A 23,367-nucleotide genomic window follows, 5' to 3' on the forward strand; every position below is an offset into this window, starting at 1 on the left:
GAAGGATCTGGAAGAGATTTGCGTGTGTATTTTCCTAAGACGTCACGAAATATTAGGTGGTTCCGTTTACTTTAGGAAATCTGAGCAAAGGTCTTTGCAGAATAGTGAATAAGTTTGGGTGATTCTCCTAGGAGCATTTGTTGTTTTTCAAATTTCAGTCTCTGCAGTGTCTCTTACGTCGCGCAGTTTACAAAACAGTATGTCACCATCATTCCGAAATACTTTCTCACCATACTGAGACACAAAATGCTGTGATTTTACTTGAATACTTGGCTTCACTTCGGGAATTTTTTTAACGATGTTGCACACGCTCCCGACTTCAACGAAGCTGAATCACACAATGAAACATTTTTCTGCAGTCCAGGATCCAGAATGGCTGAAGCAGCTATCTCCTCAGACGGCAATAACAATCGACACAACCTAACTGTTGCGTTAAAAAAAATCTTTATTGATAACATCTATAATATTTATACAAAATGAACCCACCACCTTAGTGGTTAGTGGGTCGTAATATTACTACAGTTTTATATATTTCAGCAGCTCTTGTTATTGTTATTACAATGGTACAATGTTTATTATGAGCTACAGACAGGTTACAGTACAGGGTAACAGGCAGACTACAGATATTGACTTACACTACTAGCTAATTGTTAGTTTTCCTACCTACTTGTTAATTCCTAACTGCCTGCAGCGTTACAGGTGTGTCAGCGTACATATAAACCTACTACTTAGGCCCTGCTCATCGAGCTAATCCCGATGAGCGTGCCCCTGACACTGGGCAGGCCAAGATTGTTTGTCGCTGCAGGTTCCTAACTTTATATCTATATCTAATGCTACAACTACTGTACTTACCTACGTCAATTCCGGTGTTATTTTGGTCTAGATTAGTGTACCCTGGTCCCCCTAGTTCTGCACGTGGCGGATTGCAACTAAAAGTCGACCTGTCCACGCACAGACGGTACAGGATCAGGGTAATTGGACGCGTTCAGTATTTGTCTTTAGTCATGAAAGTCCCTCAAGTATGCTGTCAGTACTTTCTGTGATACCTCGTTTGCCAAACTATCGAGGGTTTCAAAAGTCTCTTCATGTCTTAATAGGTCATATGTATTGTTATGTGGAAATTGTTGTCTTAATGTCATTGCTACATCATCGAAAAGGGGGCACTCGTAAACCACATGGTCGGGAGTGCCCTCCGAAGCGCCACAGTCACACTCAGGTGTAGCCTTTTTCTCAAACCGACACAAGTATGTCGGGTAGGGCCCATGACCAGTGAGAAAGTGTATTAGACCCCGTGTTGGCTCGAAATACTTCATCCCTAACCTTTCTTTAACATTTGGCAGGAACCCAAAGGTTCTTCTGCCAGATTCATCCGTTTCCCAAGATTCCTGCCATAAGTCCTCACCCCTTCTGCGTACTTCTCCCTTGTCCCTCACCAGAGCTCCCAGGATATTCTCCATTTTCATTTTGTTCCCCTTCTTAACCCAATACCACGCTGCTTGTTCACGTATTTTTATATCTAAACGACAGAGCCCCATTATTATTAGTAGGGCACTGCCTGGGGATGTTCTGTATGCCCCTATGGATCTTAACAGCATGTTTCTCTGTGCTCTTCTCACTGCCATAGCAGGCACCACCCTTATGAGCCTGTGTGCCCAGACTCCCGATCCCACTATTGAAGTTAGTATACTATTGTGATATAGCGCCCGCATCTCGTGGTCGTGCGGTAGCGTTCTCGCTTCCCACGCCCGGGTTCCCGGGTTCGATTCCCGGCGGGGTCAGGGATTTTCTCTGCCTCGTGATGGCTGGGTGTTGTGTGCTGTCCTTAGGTTAGTTAGGTTTAAGTAGTTCCAAGTTCTAGGGGACTTATGACCACAGAAGTTGAGTCCCATAGTGCTCAGAGCCATTTGAATCATTTTTTGTGATATAGCTTGATTAGCTGTGGTGGAAGGTTGAATCATTTGTGCCCTATGGAAATAAGGTTGTTGAGTACTTGTAGTGCTTTTCGGGTTACGGACTCAATGTGCTTTCCGAAGTTCCACCGTTCATCGATGATGACGCCCAAGTAGCGAGTCTCTTGTCGTCTTATAACAGGTGAGCCACCGATTCTAACTGTAGGGTTCCTTACTAGCTGTCCCTTCAGCAATAAGTACGTTGATTTTGTTGGTGAGATCGACAACTTAGTATTTGAACACCACAGTTGCAATTTGGTCATAGCTCTGTCTATTTTAGGCTCGATGTCTTCGCGGCTTCGGCCGCCGACCAGCAGAAGGAGGTCATCAGCGTAGGCTATCACCTCTAGCACTTATTCACTCTGCTGCAAACTGTCTAAAAGTGGCACCATATGGATGTCCCAGAACGACCTAAGACGGATCCCTGGGGACGTCCCTTAGTTATAGTTTTTCCAACACGGCCGCTAGGGGATGATAGCCAGACCTCCCGCCCTTCACAATAGCTCCTCAGGCAACTATATAGTGACCCTGCACACTCCTTCTCCCGCACGCAGGAGAAGAGCGAAGGCCACCACAGGTTGTCCAACGCGCCACTAATGTCAACCATGATGTCAACAAAGTACTTGTACGGGGTAGAGCCGCAGACCTCGGCCGCCAGAGCAATCGCGTCGGTTGACGATCGCCCCGGCCTGAAGCCGAACTGCCTGCCGCTCATCCCGCACAGCACTCGGTGTGCAGTCAGTCTGTCAGCTAGCAATTTCCCATATAATTTCCCAAGAATGCCTAGTAGACAGATCGGTCTATAGGACTTGACATCCGCTGGGTCCTTGTTGGGCCCCTTTTTGGTGATCACTGCTTTTGCCTCTTCCCAAATTTTTGGAAATTTTTCCTGTCTTAGGCACTCGTTGTATAGCTGGGTTAGTGGCGCAACCAGTTGGGGTGCCAGGAACTGCACCACCTCCGCCACAATGCCGTCTGGGCTGGGGGCTTTCCCTGTTTTTAATACTTTGATGTGGCCAGCCACCTCCTCTTCAGAGAAAGGGTAGACTGCCCTATCGTTTATATTCTGTCCGGATCTTCATTACGTAACTGGGACTGGCTTTCGGTGTCGCTAGCCACATCGTCATCAGGCAGCAGGGACCGGAGAAGGACCTCGGCAGTCTCCTGCCAGGAATCCGTCATCCCATCCCGGTGCCTGACCGTTGATAGCATCATTGGGGATCGGATCTTTTCGCTAACTAGTTTGTAGGGTACTCCCCATGGGTCCAAGGCCAACTGGTCCAGTAAAAATCTTTCCCAACTTCGTATTCTAACTTCTTTTAGTTCTTTTTGGAATTTCTCTTTTGCCTCCCGGTATTGCAGTAACCACCTTGGCTTTTCCCACCAGACGGCCGGCCGGAGTGGCCGTGCGGTTCTAGGCGCTACAGTCTGGAACCGAGCGACCGCTACGGTCGCAGGTTCGAATTCTGCCTCGGGCATGGATGCGTGTGATGTCCTTAGGTTACTTAGGTTTAATTAGTTCTAAGTTCTAGGCGACTGATGACCTCAGAAGTTAAGTCGCATAGTGCTCAAAGCCATTTGAACCCACCAGACGACACTGCGCTGGTAGTGCCTCCTCAGCCTTCTAACAGATTGGCGCGTGTCCCCCAGTTCAGCTGACCATTGTGACAGGGAGGCCGCCATGGCCCTCCTCCTGGTTGGAACAGCTCCCTTCACCGCTCTGGTAACTGTGCCCACCAGTTCTTCAGCCTGCTTGTCTATGTCCGGGTCCTGTTGTGCGTCACCTTCTGGCAATGGAGGAATGTCGCATTCTCTCGCTAGTCTCTCCCAGTCAGCTCTCTTGAAATTCAGTTGCAGTTCCCACCCCACGACCCAGTGGCACCCTCTATTTCCTAGGCTAAAAGTAATAAGATTATGGTCACTTGTTGTGGCGTTCTCTTTAACTTCCCAGTTCTGGGTGATGTTGGCAGTATTTGGTGTAACTAGCGTTACGTCTATGTTGGTGCCAAGGCCCCCTCCCGCCGCATAGGTGGGAGGGTTGCCAGGTCTATTTGCCACTACAAGTTGTAACGCCATGATCATAACCTCCACTTTTTCGCCATTTTCATCTCTTGTGCCACTGTACCATAGGGGGGATTTTGCGTTTATGTCAGCTGTTATGACTATTTTGCGTCCCCGCAACGCCGCGGCTAATCTTGTCTGGTGATCCAAATGTTGTTCTATGTTGTCTCCATACTGGAAGTACATACACTCCTGGAAATTGAAATAAGAACACCGTGAATTCATTGTCCCAGGAAGGGGAAACTTTATTGACACATTCCTGGGGTCAGATACATCACATGATCACACTGACAGAACCACAGGCACATAGACACAGGCAACAGAGCATGCACAATGTCGGCACTAGTACAGTGTATATCCACCTTTCGCAGCAATGCAGGCTGCTATTCTCCCATGGAGACGATCGTAGAGATGCTGGATGTAGTCCTGTGGAACGGCTTGCCATGCCATATCCACCTGGCGCCTCAGTTGGACCAGCGTTCGTGCTGGACGTGCAGACCGCGTGAGACGACGCTTCATCCAGTCCCAAACATGCTCAATGGGGGACAGATCCGGAGATCTTGCTGGCCAGGGTAGTTGACTTACACCTTCTAGAGCACGTTGGGTGGCACGGGATACATGCGGACGTGCATTGTCCTGTTGGACCAGCAAGTTCCCTTGCCGGTCTAGGATGGGTTCGATGACGGTTTGGATGTACCGTGCACTATTCAGTGTCCCCTCGACGATCACCAGTGGTGTACGGCCAGTGTAGGAGATCGCTCCCCACACCATGATGCCGGGTGTTGGCCCTGTGTGCCTCGGTCGTATGCAGTCCTGATTGTGGCGCTCACCTGCACGGCGCCAAACACGCATACGACCATCATTGGCACCAAGGCAGAAGCGACTCTCATCGCTGAAGACGACACGTCTCCATTCGTCCCTCCATTCACGCCTGTCGCGACACCACTGGAGGCGGGCTGCACGATGTTGGGGCATGAGCGGAAGACGGCCTAACGGTGTGCGGGACCGTAGCCCAGCTTCATGGAGAAGGTTGCGAATGGTCCTCGCCGATACCCCAGGAGCAACAGTGTCCCTAATTTGCTGGGAAGTGGCGGTGCGGTCCCCTACGGCACTGCGTAGGATCCTACGGTCTTGGCGTGCATCCGTGCGTCGCTGCGGTCCGGTCCCAGGTCGACGGGCACGTGCACCTTCCGCCGACCACTGGCGACAACATCGATGTACTGTGGAGACCTCACGCCCCACGTGTTGAGCAATTCGGCGGTACGTCCACCCGGCCTCCCGCATGCCCACTATACGCCCTCGCTCAAAGTCCGTCACCGGTGTCAATGTGTTCTTTTTTCCTTTTCCAGGAGTGTATTTATGAAGGTTATAACTTCCACGGGAGCCTGTATCTCCACTACGTTGCAGTGACTGGTGGAAAATTGTGTGAGTGTTGTTACTCGTAGAGACTGGTTCGTAATGACAATTGCCGCTTTGGGGGCATCCCCACTACTAGCTATTTGCCACGTAGCGGCTGCAGATGAGAGTTTCCCAACTTGAGAGTACGGCTCCTGCAGGGAGAGTACGTCAAGCCTCCTCTCCTCCACCTCTCTTCGGAGCTCCTGCATCACAAGTCTGCTGTTATGCGTGTTTAGTTGTCTGACAGTTAGTTTAGTCATTATGAGAAGTAAGTATGCAATCCATCGTCAGGCCAGGTCTTACTCCAATTGAAGGCGATTCGACCGTGCGCTAGGACTGACTGGGTGTAGATGTCGTCCAAGTCAAATTTCTCCGCACGTCTTTCAAACGCATTCTTCAGTAAGTCTCGCAGGGCTCCGAAGTCAGTGGGAAGGTTCCTGACTTTAGCTGTTTTCTATCTACAGCCTCCATTACCGAGAAGGTGACTTATCTTCCATTCTCATGTCCTACCCGGACCACATGTCGTAAGGCAGTGGTCAAGATAGTCGGCTGCTGCAATCTTGCCAATTGCATCGTATATTCAATGTTAGGATACACCCTAACCGGGTCTATAGGCGGTAGCCTGACTACTAGGGTATCTGCCACAGTTGGATATGCACTGGCGCTAGTAACTATGCTTTCTTGGAGTGGCTGTCGTTCAGTTTGTTTAGGTTCTTGGGTAGGGGCCAGGGAGGCCGCCACCACCACAGGATGCTTTTGCCGCGGTCGATCTTTATTCGGCCTCATTCCCCGGTTTTGGGAGGGGGGAGCTGTGATCTTTTCCGGGAAATCAGTTTGTATACATCTGTACACCATAAGCGGATCTGTTTGAATCTCTTTTTCTACTGTTGTAACTTTTACGGTGCCCGAAAGTGACCTTAAAAATTCTTTAAATCTGTTGGCCCCAACAGCATCCCTCCTCCTTTTACTCGGGGACTAGCGTTTAAGGATCCTTTTAACTGAGCCCTGCTCAGCCATAGTCAGTTCTAGAGATGAGGCGTTGTTCTAGCATTCAGTAAGTGGGGCAGTTCCGTCCCGTGGCACCACAGGATTTCTTCCCGCGACTTTTGCACCGAATGCAGACCCCTGTTGCTTTGTATTCTTTGCGGTTACGTCCACTTTCGCCGCACCTGGAGCAAGCCGACCCCTGGTGCAGTGCCTCAGAATGTGGTCCAGGTCGCCACAGTTGTGGCAACGAGGTACCACGATGTAATCTCTGGTGTTAATGGCATGGAAGCCTACATATAGTCTGCCCATTGATCTGATTCTTTTCCACAATTGCGCAGAGACCTCGACCACGTGGTGTACTACATCACGATCTCGAGGCCCTGTTTTGAATTTTAACTTGAATGAGTTTTTAAATTCTTGTTCGTCCAAGTCATCGAAGATTTGTGTTCTAATTGTCTCGTGTAGCTCCTCATTCGTCATTACTGTTGGTACGTCATATAGTACTATTAGTGGGTTTCGTTTTCTGGGTGGTTCACATTTCACTACTGAGTTTAGTTTTTGGTTATTAGGTAGTTTCTCTTTGTCCTCCTCACTAGCGACTTCCACAATTACAGAATTTCTTCTGGGCTTAACTCTCTTAAACTTAATTTTGTCTTTAACTGGGTCAATTGTTGTTGTTAGTAACTCCTTTATTCTTTTGACACTAGTATCTTGGCTAGGCAGGGTCCTTCGTTAGGTTGAATTGCGTATTATGAACCCATACTACATAGGGGAGTGGGATAGGGATTTGCACACTCATAGATTGTGCGGCTGATCCCGGCGGAGGTTCGAGTCTTCCCTCGCGCAAGGGTGTGTGTTTTTGTCCTTAGGATAATTTATATTAAGTGGTGTGTAAGCTTAGGGACTGATGACCTTAACAGTTAAGTCCAACAATATTTCACACACATTTAAATCTTTTTTCTTATAGGGATTTGCAATTTTTCAGGAAACAGAATAAGATGCTCAATTATGAAAAACTTAACTCAGACGAAAGAAATTCCACGAGAAAAATTCTTTATTATTGTTAATATGAAAAAATGGCTCAAATGGCTCTCAGCATTATGGGACTCAACATCTGAGGTCATCAGTCCCCTAGAACTTAGAACTACATAAACCTAACTAACCTAAGGACATCACACATATCCATGCCCGAGACAGGATTCGAAACTGCGACTGGAGCGGTCGTGTGGTTCCGGACTGAAGCGCCTATAATCGCCCGGCTACAGCGGCCAGCAATATAAAAATATGACAGATATGCTGGATATTCAGTTGTAAAGCCAAACTTAAGTTTCTTGTGTGTGAATATGTACATATGTATATGTAATTTAATTTTGTGTCTGTATTAAAGCAAGCACTCCGTCTTCAGGCCGCAAGCGCCCATCGGGACCATCCGACCGCCGTATCATCAAAAATGGCTCTGAGCACTATGGGACTTAACATCTGTGGTCATCAGTCCCCTAGAACTTAGAACTACTTAAACCTAACTAACCTAAGGACATCACACACATCCATGCCCAAGGCAGGTTTCGAACCTGCGACCGCAGCAGTCGCCGTATCATCCTCAGGTGAGGATGCGGATGGGAGGGGCGTGGGGTCAGCACACCGCTCTCCCGGTCGTTATGATGGTTTTCTTTGACCGGAGCCGCTACTATTCGGTCGAGTAGCTCCTCAATTGGCATCACGAGGCTGAGTGCACCCCGAAAAATGGCAACAGCGCATGGCGGGTGGATGGTCACCCATCCAAGTGCCGGCCACGCCCGACAGCGCTGAACTTTGGCGATCTCACGGGAACCGGTGTATCCACTGTGGCAAGGCCGTTGCCTGTGTCTGTATTAGCCATACGCTAAATAAATAAACAACAGATATGACCATTTATCAACTAAAACGCGCTCTGTCAAAGAGAAATGGCCATATAGACATAAATGTGACTTAACACATCAAAGTAATTTGTTTAGTTTGTCCCTAAGAAGCATTTATACAGTGGTGATGGTGATAGGTGGCGCGGGGGGGGGGGGGGGGGGGCGGTGGTGGGCAGGTAAAACAGGCCACTCAATATATTTCCAGAATGAGTAAATATATCGATGTGCTGTTTTCGCAAAGGTACAGCGGATAATAAGGTAAATTCTTGCTGTTCTCAGACAACTTTTACTGTTGATGTTCATCGAATTACGACACCGGCCTTTTTTTCTGATGAACGCGTAGACTCTTTTCTGTGGTATTTGAAAGAAGCTGCCACGGGAACTTTAACAACATAACATGTTCGGGACTTGATCTAATAGTGTCAAAATAACAGCGCATGACACCAGTGTCCTGTCGCCAAAAGAGATTCCACAAAAATCGGCCCAATTATACCAAATGTAAAGAAACGGTTAACTCAGCTATGGTTCTTGTATGTACCTGTGCGCTTGAAGCCCATCAACTACGTCCTGCTGTTATAGCAGCCACATAATTACATCGTAATTTATGCTGTAATGGAAAAACTGAATGTCCTTATGAGGGATGTACCTAAACTTTCAGGGCAATGGTCCAGTTGTATGCTGAAGAGTACACAATAGTGCCAAACTCTCACTTACTGTATCCTCAAACATTTTAAATTTTTTGAAAATTGAATTGTGGGTATTTACGTACGACAGGGAAAGAGAAGAGCAACTGATGGAAGAAATTAAACTAGCAGTTCAGCGGCAGTAACACACAGTGCGAATGTCACTAAGAGACATTACGGAAATATGAGAGAAATGAACAAAACGAGTGGTCTGCGATCTCTGCCTTCCGTTGCATTTCTTCCTCTTCACATTTCCCTGCATCATGGCAGTGATTTCCAGAAATGGCTACAGTTCTCCGAATTTTATGTAAACAATCTGCGAAGTAATGCGGCATACACATGCAAAATTATCTTTTAGGAAGAAGCATCGTTTACCAGCCATGGGCAAGTCAGTCTTCGCAGTATGTACTGAAACCTTGTCAAGGTCCGAGCGGCGCCCCCTCCCCTCCCCCCCCCCCCCCCCTTACTGCCCACGTCGATGGTTCGAATCTTCCCTCGGGCGTGGGTGTTTGTGTGTTGTCCTTAGAGTAAGTTTAAGTAGTAAGTAGGGCGTAAGCTCAGTTTGATCCCATAAGACCTTACCACAAATTTCCAAATTTCCAAAACACTGTAAGAAGTGGATGAAAGTAACTCCCTTGCTCCAACGACGTTACTTGCGTTTCATTGATGAGGGTCTACGTACTGTCAAATATATCCAATATATGCTGGTGCAGTTTCTGGAAGACATTCCACTTGACATACGGCAGTTAGTGTAGTATGAGCATGACGGGTGTCTCTTCCATTCCTCACATGCAATCAGGGACGCTCTGAAGAGAACATTTGGACAGCACTGGAACGGTCGTTCAGGTGGCGAAAAACGGTCTGTACACTCACCAGAATTAACCCTTCTACGCTTTTATCTGTAGCTATAATTAAAATTGCTAGAAAAAACTGACGACTCCCGAAGCCATGAAAGCCTTACAAAACTGGTCTGTGCTAGCGTTAACTACAGATGAAATTCAACATACAGTTTGTTTCTCCTGAATCGATTTACAGCATGTACTAATGCTAAGGGTCAACACTTTGACCGCAGTAGCACAGCCTTGATAATAAACACATGGACAGAATCTGAGTTACGTGTTTGCTTTCAGCTGACGTTTGCGGAACCTCTTCTTCTGAAAGAGGGAATGTGATTTGCGACGCTGTTATCTCGATACTATGTGATCAAGGCCCACACGTGTTATGTCGGTGAAGTTCTCTTACCAGCTTCCTTCAGATGGCACAGAAAAATATATACATCTCGATTACAAAAAGCCGATGCCAGTGTCGTAATTGGGCTACTACATACTGAAAAAGTCTCTAATTTTGCCACCTCGTCCACTGTAACTTCGCGACAATCACACCTCGATAATTTTATTCATTAAGAACATATGTCGGGTGGCCGGTTTTAGCCGCCTATTCTTGTTTATACTCATGGAACAAGTTAGTCTTACCGAAAAATTTATGGTCTGTCATAAAAATCCTAATCCTAGTTATTAAAAATCTGTATGGTGCAGACAGTAGGAGAGCTTTGCGCAAATCAGCGTAGGAAGGAAAACTTTTGTCACAAAAAGGAGGGTAAAATAAGCAGTGGTATGGTTCTATGACAGTCTATCCTTGGAATAAAAGTCTAACGGATAGCTGAAATTTTCTGAAAAGTAGATTAACGTTGTCATTTGTTAAAGAATTGGCTTATAACCTGATTTAGTTCTTTGTTTATTTGATTAATATCTAGTAGACATAGACAAATCACAACATAGTTTTGTCTCCCGGCACGATAAACCACAAGTGTGCTGTTTCAAATTATTGGTCTCAGATTACCCTGCATCACTGTGGTATCTTGTAAACAGTTAGGTGTGTTGTCCAATTCAGAATGAATATGGCAAGGAAGCTATTTTCTTGGATCGACAGACAACAATTTAAGTAACTCGTACTAATAGAGTTAAACTGACAAAACTTTGCGTATACATTCACAAAGGTGTGTCGGATGAAAATCAATGCCCTTCGACAGCGCGGGACCCTTGGCCCGGTTTGCGTGGCTCCCCCTTCGGAGGTTCGAGTCCTCCCTCAGCCATGGGTGTGTGTGTTGTCCTTAGCGTAATTTAATTTAAGTTAGACTAAGTAGTGATTAAGCCTAGGGACCGATGTTGTCAGCAATTTGGTCCCATAGAAACTTACCACAAATTTTCAAAAATGTCCTTCGGTGTATACGATTTAAAAGCAAGCAAAATAATATAGTTCATAAGTAGCATCCGTATAAGGGCTCTTCTTCTCCTGCGGTAGCGGCTTTTTTATTTTGTGGTAGATTGAAATACTGCTTTACCGGTGGTTCAAGGTATTACTCCCTTGGTGGATGGTTAAACTGTTCCATTCGACAATGATGTCATTCTAGTGACACCAATGGAGTGCACATTGAAGGTGTGGCGGTGAGACTTAAAGCCCCATACCACACTCACAGGTCACAGGCAACTAACTATATTACGTATCAGCATTGGTGGATTACGATGGTCGACACCCATCGAGTCGTCAAGTCAACATTAACGCCTTACGAGAGGCCACAACAGGGCTATGGCCATGGCCGGAATCAGTCCTCAAGGACGGTGAGAGGAACAGGTTGTCAGTGCCAGGGCCGGAGAGTCATGGTGCCAATGTTTTGCAAGCCAACGACCGAGTCGCGTAAGGCCTCTACTTTGGCATAGAGACATCTTGCCTTCTCTCGCATAGACGTCTTGAGAGTAGCCATGACCGGTTCCTCGTGGAGGGTAACTATCCTCGTGAGAAGAGGGGCATGCAGGCCCCACCAAAACACCTTATTCTGCAGGTGCTGGAGGGTCCGCATACGGGGGGTACTAATCGAGCCCACACAGTGGAGCCATAGGTGAGGGAAGGCTGGCCATCCATCCAGTAAAGCTGGAGCTTGTTGTCGAATCTCAGTTCCCTGCTGATGAACACTGGTTACAATGTATTTATCAACTTGAGCCCTTTCTGATTTACATACTCTGCGTGGCGATGGAAGTGCAGTTTTTTATCAATCCGGACACCAATTTTTTTTTTATATCCAACCTTTTGGGGGGTGGTATCCGGGACGACGGCTGTTTACTATTGTGACAAAATAGAACTCCTACAGCTGTGCTTATGATTTTATTTTATTTTGTAGCAACCAGTCTCAGCTCTTCAGTGCGCCACCTTCAGGCTGTAATTGATGTGGAATGAGTTGATATGATCCCTATATATACATATATTGTATCGGTTGCCAGCATAGCTGGATATGTAGATAAGGTTTCAGCACTCTAACCATCAACTGCCAACTCAGTCCCTGTCGCTTCCATCTGGCTGGAGGCGAGCATTGAGCTCGTCTGCGTTGTGGGTGGTGGTATAGGGCGCTGTATCATTGGTGCATTGTACCAGGTGTCAGAGTGGAATAACTGTCACATAAATGTTAGAAAGGATGGGAGACAACACAGAGTGTTGAGGTGCTACCCATCGACATGTGACATGCTGGAGAGTTGACCTTGCTGAGTAACCGAGAAGGTCCTATCATGGAGGAAATTATCCACGATCTTGACATACATATTGGGGATGGTTGTCTGTGTCAGCACTTTGTTCATCAGATTTTGCTGCCAAATCTTGTCATACACACTTTGCAGGCCCAGGAAAACAGCTGGCTTCGACATGGTGGAGTTAAAACCCTTGCTCACATATTCCATGATCCTAAAGCCTTGTAGTTTGGCTGACAAGTGGGAAGCGAACCCAAATTTTTCTGGACCGATTGTCCCAGCTGTCACCAGAGGCTAGGAATTGCGGTGGAGTTTCAAAGATTGTAGAACCTTGGCTATGGTATTCAGAAGGCTAATGGGCTTGTTGCCATTAGGGACCACAGGATCCTTCGAAGGCTTGCAGTTGGCAATCATTTAGGCCAGCTTCCACCATGGGGGAAAAGGCCAGTAGTAAGACAGTGGTTCAGGATGGTGGTCAATAACTCCAGTGGGTTCTGTGGGCGCCAGTGGAGGTGCTCGTTTAAAATGCCATCCAAACCTGGAGCCGAGTGCCCACACCTCTGCAGGTGGATAATTTGGATTTTCTCGAGGGACATACGGTGAGGGCAGTCAGAGGTGGTCTTTGGCTGAAAGCGGCAACAGCCTCCAGAATATCGTGTTCATCTTAGAGTTCATCAGGTGTGAAGTCCTCGATGAACAATAGGTTCTGGGCCTGAAAAGCTTTGGCCATAGTTACTACCACATGGATGGCAGCTTAAGTTAAGCCATTGGAAGAATTCACGTTGGAGACACTTCATGCAATGTTTATTCTGAGGATCATGAAACTGCTTCCACCGCCTGTGGTAGCGGATTTTCAGGATTTTGAGTTCATGCTATCGGGAAGGTAAGTCATCTAGCGAGGTGAAAGCCCTTGGGACAGTGGAAGTAGAGATCTTCATTACCTTTTCGGTTTTTGTGATTAGGTAAGCAACAGCACTAATCTCATTGGCAGGCGCTGTCAGGTCGATATTTTGCTGACTGGTGTTATTAAAGATCCTGGAAAATTTGCCGCAGTCCATGATGGGTCAAGGTAGGATGGATGACGTTGATAAGGTGCAGGATTACAGGGTCATGGTTAGGTGCCAGTTTGTGGAGTGTTCCCAACGAAAACTGCACCACAATGTTCTTGAAAATTGCCACATCTAGAACATCTGATTGGCAGTCGGAGCAGACTGGTATATGGGTGGGAGTGTGGAGGCCATAGACCGACAGCTCCAGAGGATGTTATAGGTCAAGGTGGAGTCTGCCCTTGGTATTAGCAACTTGAGAAAGTCAAGCTGGATGACTGGCGTTGAGATCTGCCCCAAAATGAGTTTGTCAGATGATGTCAAGGTACGGAAATCAGCTTCAAGAAGTGGTAGATTAGGGCTCAAATACGCTGCAGTGAAAGCTATAGCACTATGGCAGGTAGAAACAGTGACTGGCGTAGCCCCTGTATGTTCAGGTGGTTGGAGAATGGAGTCAGTCAGTGCGATAGCAAACCATGTAGTGGAGACAAAAAATCGTCGGTGTTTTCCAGGTGGTTCTGAGACAAGTAAAATGTCTACATGGTGGTTCCAGACCAAAGTGTTCAATTCAGTCTTCATGCCCTTAAGGCCATTAGCTTTAAAAATACAGACTACTAGATCCCAGAGGATTGATGGTTGTGTAGTGGGCAACTCTCAACTAAATCTGGCTGAGCCCTTCACCAAGGGCGATGACCTTAGTGAGCCCGTCGACTGATGGATCTCTTGATCTGTGTCACGATTGTGAGTCTCGATGTGCAGCAATGTGAGCAGAGAAATGACATGGAGGATCCCTCACTTATCAAACCAGAAAGAAGTATCTGTCTGCACCACTGGAGGAACTTTCCAGGTGGGCTGCTATACTCTGCTATGGGCAGGATGGGCGCCGTGGCTGGTGGGGAAGGCGCCACAATGAAGGGTTGTGGCAATTCAGCAGGTATGTGGGAGGTGGCCACAGTCAGTCTTTCTGCTTATTGGGCGTTGGTATGCGTCACAAAAGACGAATGAGCAGGAGAATACTGAGCAACAGCAGCGAATATGGTCATAGGTGAAGGATCTGGAGGGGGTGTTGTGTCACAAAAGTGTCAGGCACCTGAGCATCAGTGGTGAGATGATCGTCAGATCTACCCTTGAGATGGAGAAAAGGCTGCAGTCGCATGATGGCGGATGTGGCCGATTCGTCCTTCATATCCTTCGTGAAGGGCAGGAAAACTTCATAGGTTTCTGGTGTATAGGACAACCCTTCCAGGAAGCTAGATGGTGGGGATCGTGAGAAGTGCCCAAACAGCAGTCACACGTGGGTTTTTCTGAGGCCAAGAGCTTGCAGTCCTCTGGCGGATGTGAGATAACTCCCTTCGTTCACCAAAATGGCAGCGAACAGTAATTGCCGGTGCCTCGCAAACGTTGACACCTACGGCAGCACAGGAGAAACTGGATTTGGTAAATGCGGTCGACGTCCTCTCTCCTAATAAGGGAGACAACATGGGTGGGCTTAGGGATTAATTTCTGAGTCTCAGGGTCCCTCTTGTTGTATTGGTGAACTTAAGGGTCCAGGAACTTGAGACAGAGCAATTAATGTCTGACGCCTGCTTCTGTAACTTCGCAAGGAAGGTCTTTGATGACGATTCTCGTTCTTCTGTGGCTAGAAACCTATTAGTGTATTGGTCCATAGCCCTTGACTTCACAAAGTTGAGGATTTGAAGATAATCATCCACTGAGTCAAGCAGGTACTTGATTTGGTCTTTCTGCTATACTGACTGCAGTTGGCCCGCAATATCCGCAATATGACGTTTCTGTTGAACGCTGAGTTTAATGTAGTTCGTGGGATTGTAAACAACAATAGGAGGGATCGTCTCCTTCTTTGGTGGAGGTGGCGTCAGATTCTGAGAAGTGGGGTCGGGAGGGGTACCCATCTCCTGGTCCATGGAAACAACATGTGGCGTTGCTCCAGGTGCAGAGGCATCAGAACCAGAACCAAGGCCACTGTGACGGGCGCAAGCGGAAGACCGTTCAGATTGTCGACCATGGCCATGGAAAAGGGGGGGGGGGGGACCGACGGGGTCTGAATCCCCAAAAGGCCCGTTGGCCCAACGAGATGGTGGACACGTAGCAGCACCCGATGGAGCGTCCACTTGGCGATCGGTTGTATTAGTGCTGGGGGCCGACATGGCTTGACCATCATTAGGTGAGAGGTCTATCACCAGGCGGCGATGGGAATCGTCGGAGGATGAAGAGGAAGATCAGTCTCTCCCACGAAGCTGTGTACAGCGTGCACGAGAATCGGTATCACTCTCAGTGATTATCGGTGACTTGAGGCGGAAGGCACGATGTGCTCGACCCCTTAGCCTGTTCGGTGGTGTCAATATCCGTGCAGCTGGCAGCTTGCCGGGACGGCTGTCCAGCTCCAGGTGTCACACAGCCGCGCGAAGGGGCGGCGGAAGAGTCGCCTAGCCTCGTATTCCTGTCCTTGTCCCTGTTCGTGCTTTTCCCCGGCCAGACTGACGTATTCAGTGTCCTGGCAGGCTATATACCCGGTAAAACGGGACGCGTAAGAAATAACAACGCTGCCCTCAGGTGAAGTCAAATCAACGTCGACTCAAACACTAAGACTACGCAACACCGTGCGACACTCGTCATCGTAACGAAAAACACGTACGTACTCGCGAGTAAACACTGTCAAGGCTCCAACCTGACAGACGGGCCGCGGATGGGCGGCGAGGCACTTACATTCTATTCGTGTAGCTGCCGCTTGTGTCCTGGTGTTGTCCTAGTCTGCGTACTATTGGCTGACGTCGTCTGACAGTCCTCTTTGCTCTTCGGTTCTTCATCGTCGTGCCGGCGCTTGTCGTTACTCCGGAACATGCATAACTCAAAGTACAAGCTCAAGAAAGTCGTGACTATAGTCCATAATCATTTCCTGACCACAAGTTGTTTATCAGAAAGGTGCACAATCCTCATACATAAGTTTTAAAGAGAAAAGAATCAGTCAGTAGCACACATGAAGAAGTGACGCTCTCCTTGTTAGTTAATGCAGACGAGTAAGAAAAAAAAATGCCCGTTGTCTCAATATAGTACTAGGGTACACTATTATGGATTAAATCCCTACGTGTGATTCAGCAAGTTGCCATCAAATACAACGAGCGCGTAAGATAGGTTGTAGGGAAGGCAAATGGTCGACTTCGCATTATTGAGTGAATTGTAGGAATGTACAGCTTAACTATAAAGGGGGCTGAACATGGAGCTCTTGCTCTACCCATTCATGAATACCGCTTCATTGTTTGGGACATCTCCAGCTCAGCAATAAATAAATAGTTTTGATGCAAACAGCTATAAATGTGTTTTCATCAACATTTGAGAACTAAACAATGTGACATATTGAAAACATTTGTAAACACGTTAAATACTGTACAAATCAATTAACACTGCTACAATGAATAACGAAAGGGTGGCGTGGTGCAGCGTATTGATTAGTTAGTAGTGGATGAACTCGATATTTGACCATCTGTTGGTCGTCGTCTTTATTTCCCCTTGTATATAGCTTGATTCTGAACAGTCTATGTGTGCCAATGAGTACAATGGTTTCGATTGTGTAAGGTAGGGTGATATACTCGTCGTTATCTCTTTCGTGTCAGAAGGCTTTCTGAAGACTAGATAGTTACAAATGTACTGTAGACCGGACTTCAGAGGCTTCCAGAAGTCACTGATCATCACAAACCAGATCCACTGGCAGCTGGTAAATATAGCCTTCGATCTACCGTAAGGAAGCATGAATACCCTCTAGTCGGGTAGGATTGAAGTCCGTTCAAAGAAATTGGACTTTGTACGTATTTCTGTGTATTGGGTAGCCTTGCCAGTGTGGTTCTGAAGGGAATTCACTGTCATGAGAAGTACGCGGACACTTACTTATATGGATGCGTGATGCAATTTGATTCCTGCTACAGAAATATCCCCTTAGCTTTCGGTGATCGTCTTCTTTTGCAAGTTTTGACTAGCTAATGCATTAAATGTGAGAAAGGTTTTGAATGAACTTCATCACATATTGTCACGTCTTTGTTGCAAAAGAATCACGAAGTCCATGCTAGTCTGCAATTAAAATTAAGACACTTATATGCAACGACAGTCACTTGTAATAGCCAGCGTATGGAATTTAATCAACCCTTTTACCGGGAAGCTTACAAACGGATAGCCTGCGCGAAAGAATGCTCGCTCTAACAATATCCCAATAAGTCTCTTAGAACATTAAGTTCTATGATCTTGAGTTGAACTATATAGCAGGTGGATTTTAGTTAGTTCAAAAAGGTGCAGTTTGCTCAGAAAAACCGGAATTTCGCATGTTCGTCTTTCTCACTCCTCTGCGATTACTTTGCGGACCTCAGCGGCCCAGTTTAACTTATAGTTTCGCAAAGTTGCTACATCTATTCAGAGCCCCTAGTACACACTCCCTTTCGTAATGGAGGCATTTCTCTGCATCTCCTGTAGACTCCGTAAAGCAATTTTCTAGCTCACAAAACACGTGCGCATGTCATGTCTTCTACTTGGCCGAGAGTTCTCATAGTCAACCCGCTCTCGGAAACCGTGTTATCCTGTGTGTTTCACAGTGTACCAGTCATCATACAATATCTTTTCAGAGCAGTTAATTAAACGAACGAATTTATAAGCCAACAAATATCAAAAGAATCCCCTGTTCACCAAACTGAACTATCTGCGTATTATTCTTGTTTTCTCAGTACCAGAAACTGGCGAACTGCAGATTCTAATCTTTCTCTTAGGGTATGACTCACTTATTGTGAACAGATACACTTCCCATACCACCACTTACTCAGCTAATAGACATACCATTCTTCATTTATCATTATACTTCGCATTCACACTTTCCTTCACCATAATAACTAAAAGTACTGCATCAGCAGTAATTAATAAAAGACATATTATTTGCAGAACATAAAATTTAATTTGCAAAACACATTGTTATCATTTGGCCACAGCCGTTCCAACTTGTATCTACCAGGTTTGTTTGATCATAAGCACGCGTCTGTCATGATAGAACCATGAGACATCTCTGCGTAAAGTTGCTCACTACTGTAATACAGCTAAAAAGTGGGATAGAAAGGTGCTATGCCTCACACTCTATGGGATTATAAAAATTTAAAACATTTTGAATAATTATATGAACCCATTCACATTTAGAATAACTTCCCAACACCTAACTTAATAAACGGAAATAAATAATGCATATGTCGGATTTGGCAGTTCTAAAACTAATCTAGACTTTTGTTTTACAAAATCTCAATTTTATTCAAAATTCCTTACAAAATCAAGTTTTTAAAAAGAACATCAATCTGCTTCCTGTTTTCAAGTACACTTTAATTTATTTGTAGCGTTCCACGAAAGCACTTAATTTATGAATTAAAAAATATGGAATTCCTTGTTTATTTATATGCTTTGATGTGCGTATGTAGACTTCAATTACTTCAATTTTTTCCTATACCTTTCTCTTTATAGCCCACACATCTATAACTGTAATGCCATTACTAACAAACAGTTGGCGTTTCATCAGTATCATATGCTTCAAATGATTTTTCGTATAGAGTTAGGGCACCTTGGTTATGAGACATCCTTAACAATGTACCTTCATTCCACATGTAGTCCAAGTTTTACACTCAGGTAGATTTTAGCTGAAAACCTTCTTCCATCAAAGACTACTATTTCCACATCATTCTTAAATACAGACGCTAGTACATATACTTATTCTACACTATGTTTTGCATTGTATTAATAATTACTTTCTTTAATATTTAACTTAATTTACTCATTGAAAATAAATTAAGAGAATTCTCTCTCACTGGTCCACACAAGTAGCTCTGATTGGTACTTATTGAAAATAACTGTTATTCTTTACATACTGACAAAAATGTAATACATTTGACAAAGAAGTTGCCAGTGAAAGCCTCATACAGACTTACTTAAATAATTTAGCATATTTTACCGGTTTTTCAAAAAAATTTCAAAACGTATTAATCCTATAATAAATCAAGTTTTATAAATTTCACAACATAACACAGCTATACTACTTTTATTAGTATCTCTCTCAACACTTGAGTACAGTCTCTGTCGAATATGCCTCTCTATATCTTCACAGTAAAACATTTGGCATAACATAGAAAAATATTAAATCAAAATCATGAAATGACTTACAAAATTCTTCATATCTCTTGTCCTTTAACACTTTGTTATTATTAATATTAACATTGATAAACGTATTCCACGTTCCTGCTTAGAATTTTACATCAACATACTGCTCAGTTCGCTGTAACATTCACAGCTGATGATTTTCTATATTATTACTTCATTATATTATTACTTCAGTATATATTACCCACTTTCCATCACAAGAACCCTCCTGCAAGCACTTATTTTTCCCCTCATTAGTTTCCATATCTAATTAGTTCCTTTTATCTGTCACATTGTAAGTTTCATGCCATTATTCCAAACCTACTGATCATTTTTAATCATACCAACATGTCCATCTGCAACTAGCCACATTGTTCTACTACTAGTTTCCACATACTTGCTAGTTTAATGTTGGCTCAACCATATGATTATGTGTAAAAAAGAACTATAGAATCTACAAATTTCGAAGGTCAAGCCTCCATCACCAGAGCAACCATACAAGAATTAGTTTCTTTACAAGTCATACCTCTTAATCCTTATTTCACTAGTTTAATATTCTTGATATATATTTCAAAACAACAAACCACATCACTACATCAAGTTATCGTATTCCTTTATTGTTTAATTTTACGGCACATTTGTTAATATTTCCATTACAAATTCTAAATATATTCAATGTTTTCCAGCACAACAACACGCAGAACTACAATAAATTACCTTATTACATCACAAATTATTTTATATCTGTATTGCATTGCTACTTATAACCCACAGAATTCAGTTATGTCTTCACTTTCCCTTGTGTTTTATTAAGCTTTCTCACCCATTAACTTGAAAACAGCAGCATCTCCTGGTACCTCTACTTTTCTCTCTGTAGTGATAAATGTTTAAGATGATACACATAGTTCAGAAAGATGGAAGAGGAAGAATGATAGGGTGAAAGGAAAATCAAATATCTAATATTTGCCAATAACCTTAGTGCCAGGTTGTCGTCAATGACCTAGCATTGCAAAGTGTACGATTGCCTTTAAGGCCTTTACCCCAGCTCCTACTTAATTCCCAAATGACTTCCACTCTTCCTTCTTTTATTATTTCTTACTGTCTGCTTTCATTCTGGATCCACCCCATTTCTTCATCAAATTCGTTGTACCCTCGAATTCTTCCTTCCTCATGTTAACTGAATCTCACTGCCATTGGCAGCTAGTTTCTCCTTCAGTGCGTTACAGGAACACTGTCCCCATTTGTCAGTTTCTTTTTCTTGGAAAATGGTAAAGTTACTCTTTTCCCCATTATTTCTAAGATGATAGAACCTCCGTTGAAATTTAATTTCCCTTTACATTTATTATAAAACACGGCAAACATGTCGTATGCTCAAGCCACTAATTATCAGGAAGTTGTGATACAGTTGAATACCATTAACGATAACAGGTAAGAGCACATCATGATTAAAAGGTTTCTTCAAATTTCCAGTGGCTGCAATTATTTTAAGTCCATAATAGGCATTGCTATTAATGTTTACTTATATGGTAAAGAATGTAACTACTTTTGACCAACAGCATACAGAACACTGCAAGTGTCGGCTAAGCACTGCACCACTTCACTTTCTTCTTCTTCTTCTTCTTCTTCTTCTTCTTAGCGATCCCAGGCCGTGTAGACCACGCACTGCATCAACGATCTCCTTCCATTGGCTTCTATATCTCGCTGTCTCCCTCCACACTGCGGAAATTCCTAATGTTGCGATGTCCTCCTCTATGTCAACTTTCCATCTTTTACGAGATCGGCCCAATAGTTTTGTTGCCTGGAGAGTTCCTTCAAATGCTTTCTTGGTGATTTTATTGTTTTCCATTCTACCCACAAGTCGAGCCCACTGCAGTCTCCTACATTTTCATTTCTGGATGATAGTGGGTTGCTTTATTAACTGATAAATTTCATTATTCTTTCGAATTATCCATACGCCATTCTCCAAGACAGGTCTCAGATTCACCTTGCACCATCAAATTAATGACTGGCTGTCCTGTCTTTTTTCCCCATTGTTATGATTTCAACTTCCTGCAGTAAATGGTCTACCATTTTCCTTCTATCAACAAATTCTCGGGGGTCTAGAGACTACATGCATATTTGCAGGATTGCTCTGACTGTTCATAACTACCTCCAATACTTCCTCCACCGTTTTCTCGTCTACCTCCTACAATTCTTTATTACTTGTGTGTTATCCTTCTTCTAGACAAGATTCATCTTCCGTTTCAGTGTACATGCTTTCCTGTTCATCAGATACTTCATCATATATACTTAAAGAACACAAGAAATTAGCTGCATTGCTGTGTTTACTTCACCTGTCTCCGATGATAAATTCCTCCAAGCCACAGCTAAAAAGCACGTTTTGGCGTCACTAATCTGATTAACGTCAGCTCCATCACTCCTGCCAATACTCTGAAATTTCTGTTGTTAGTCTGCTGTAACTCTGCTGTAATTCAATATGAAGGGCTTGGCTAGCGGGTTTAAATTACTGTTACCCATTCTGCACCTGTAACCACTCCACAGACAGGATCTAGTTTCCCGTACTCTGTGGTTCTATTTCATTTTCTGCTGGTCACCCCCTCAATTACGTGTTTTGAAAATCATCATCGTCATTTCTTGGGGAATGTGGTCTATAGAGAGATCCTTGCTCTCTAATAATTGACCTATTTGTTGTTGAATGGCGCCAAATCCTTACATCTCGCCCACTATTATAACGGAGCACACCCACTCTGTTTATACTAACACTTCGGCAGGTTTTCACGTTTATATGGAGCCTAGGGTTCGTATTTCTTAGCTCACCTTCCTAAAATAACTTTTGAACCCTTTTTAAATTATTAATAATATAATTAAAGTTATCACTAGGAGTACAACAATTTTGTTACCCTAGATTATAGGCAATTTCCCATGAAAATCCATTATATCGGTTCTGGCTCTAATTTACTCGTTAAATGCAATAATAGTGCAACACACAATAAAGTAAACCTTTTAAATAAAGTAAACTCTTTTATGTTGTTTTAAAATTTTTACCAGTTCAGAAACGGTTTTCTAATTCAACCTATTTCTGTTGGCCATAAAATTCTTTGAAAAACGCGTCCGTAAACTTTTCTAAGTTATCATACCGTTCGGTTGCGGTGACACCCCATGGCCTAGCCTTCCTCGATAATATCGACGTACGTGGGGAAATCGGTAAGTAATACATTTTTTTCTCTGCAAATTTCTCTTGAAAAAGTGCGAAATTTGTTTTGAGATATTGTGAAATATTTCCGCTTCAGCACTCATTGTTTCATGAAGTTCCGAATGGTAACGTCTTTAACGGAGGGGCGTTCCAAGCAGAGAGTTGTCATCGACTGTCTTTTGGCGGGAAAACAGAGAATCTATGAATTTAATATGCGCTTGCAGAATGTCTACCACGGAGACCTGGCAGTGAACAGTTGCACGATGAGTCGTTGGGAGACACATTTGAGGCTATGGAACAAGGTTGTGCAAACGCGTGCGATCTCTCGCGTGCCGGTCGGCCACGCACAGCTGTGACTGCTGCAGTAACGGAAGGTGCGGACCACCTCGCTACTCATCTGGGTGTCTCTTAAGGTAGTGCCGATATGTTACTCAACTAAATGGCGTACTCAGAGGTGTGTGCCTGCTCG

The sequence above is a fragment of the Schistocerca cancellata genome, chromosome 6, assembly GCF_023864275.1.
Source record: "Schistocerca cancellata isolate TAMUIC-IGC-003103 chromosome 6, iqSchCanc2.1, whole genome shotgun sequence".
Classification (NCBI taxonomy): Eukaryota; Metazoa; Arthropoda; class Insecta; order Orthoptera; family Acrididae; genus Schistocerca; species Schistocerca cancellata.